This window comes from Octopus bimaculoides, chromosome 6 (assembly GCF_001194135.2).
Source record: "Octopus bimaculoides isolate UCB-OBI-ISO-001 chromosome 6, ASM119413v2, whole genome shotgun sequence".
Lineage (NCBI taxonomy): Eukaryota > Metazoa > Mollusca > Cephalopoda > Octopoda > Octopodidae > Octopus > Octopus bimaculoides.
Window position 1 is genome coordinate 86,288,047 of NC_068986.1, and position 2,301 is coordinate 86,290,347.

The following is a 2,301-nucleotide window of genomic DNA, read 5'->3' on the forward strand; positions in this document are numbered from 1 at the left end:
ATTATTATTATTATTATTATTATTATTATTATTATTATTATTATTATTATTATTATCATTACTATATTGACGTCAGTGAGGATGACGTTATAATGATGACCATTTGTAAATGTGAATGATATACAGTATTAACGTAGCCATGTTCTTTTCAGTGTCTTTTTGTTTTTTCCTATTTCACCTTTTATCCGTTTTCTACTTGTATTCTGTATAATAATTTCTGCCGAAAATTGCCTTCTTGGTTTGTTTTGTTAGTTGGTTTTTCAATTGTGGTGATATGGTGCATTTTTACTTGTTATTATTGTTGTTATTGCTCCTCTTAATATTGGTTGTGCTATTGTCTTACAGTTATATTTTAGACTTCCGCATGTTTACAATCTATCTCAAAACACACAGTATTTCCACTAAGTCTTACAGCAGACGAGGAGTGGCTTGTTATCAGTGTAGTAGATTTCATGTTGAAAGTGTGAAACAACTAGCAGTCAAACCCTGGTTTTATGTAAATATCTAAATCCACATTGTGGTCAAACGCTTGCTCTTCGTCAGTCCAATGAGGTGGTGGGTTTGGACGTGTTGATCTTTTTCGTCATATTTCTTCCGTGTGTCTTTATCCGTGGTTTAAAATAAACTAACGTCAGAAGCTTCAGTTGAGATACGTAACATAACTGCTATAGAATACCTACAATGCCATTAAGAAGGATTAGCTATGTGCCCACCATTTCCTCCAGTGTTTGTGAGTGTATACACACGTGAGTTTTATTAAAATATTTCTGTACCTATGTTTAGGAGGGAAATTTTTAATAAATAACACAAAGAAGGCCTTATGAATGAGGGATTTTATGATCGGTTTCGGGTAGTAAATGATATTCTCACTAGCTGCGGAATATCCTTTTATGCACTCCCAACCCAACCACTGAGGCCAGGTGTTCTCCTACAGATGCCACCACTTGCTGCTTCGTGAACACTGCAATGTAGATGCTACCCTGTTCGAAGCAGTACAAGTCCGGAATACCAAAAGAAACAACGAGATTTAAGCGCAATATTTGATTGATATAGCGCTTCCAGAAATGTCTACACATTTTTCAGGATCATTGACAAGAGAAGCATTACTGGTAAAGCGTATAAGATGAGTAAGTCGCTGATTATGATACGAAATGGAAGCTATGAAAAAAAATTATGGTGAACATTCAACGCTGAAAAGAAAAATCAAACTCTATGAGTATGTGTGTATGTGTGTGCGTGTACAAGGGAAGTATGTGAATGTTTGTATGTGCGAATCAGCATTCTTTCAGTAACAAACGATGATCGATGTCACAACTATAAAGACAACCACTAGATAACATTGACAAGTGTATTGATTTGATTTACAATCCATATTCTATCCTATGTTTAGACATGACCAGCTTTATGTGGCCTTAAATCGTTTAATAAGGAAGGAAAACTTAAAAATTCTTTTGAAGGAAAAAAGCAGTCAACGGATGTTAGTTGCGTAAAAAGTTTTCACAAAAGATTTGGTAATAAAAGAACTATTAAAGTAAAAACTAGTTTTTGTACCTTATTTATATATAAAATACTCCAATTAGCCGTCACATTTGACGACACAGGGCCTAGTATATATATATATATATATATATATAGTCAATTAAAAAAAAACACAGAAAAAAATAAAAGGAAATAGATAAGCGAACGTGTAGATATAACATATGCAATGTATTAATAAAATGCTCAGAGAAGGAAAAGAGTTGTAGTTTTACGTTTCGAGCGTGGCCCTTCTTCGGAATCGTTAAAAACAAGGAAGTCAAAGACGAAGGAAGGAAAAATTCGGCAACAGTTACGTGCGGTAATATTTTTCAAGTGACCGGAAGTAGAACGAATGAAGAGGAAGTACTTTATGGGAAGGAAAGTGTGAAAATGGTATACGTGTGTGCGTATTTATGTTTGTGTGCGTAGTCTGTGTGGTAGGTTCTGAGTGCGTATGTGTTAACATCACTCTAAGAGGTCACCAGCTATAATGACAGGTATGTGAATGGGTGAGTATGGAAGTGTGTGTGTGTGTGTGTGTGTGTGTCTAAGTGTGGAGATGAGCGTGTGTTTGTGAGATATGCGTGTGTCTACGAGCACATGAATGTGTGTGAAAGTGTATGTATCTGCGTGTATATGTGTGTGCATGCGTGTGTGTATATGTATGTGTGTGGAGGATTTTGTGTGGATGTATATGTGCATTCATGTGTACGCATGCGTGTGCGTGTACGTGAGAAGGAGAGAGGAGTGAGGTGGACTGTGTAGCCAAGGATGTGGATATTT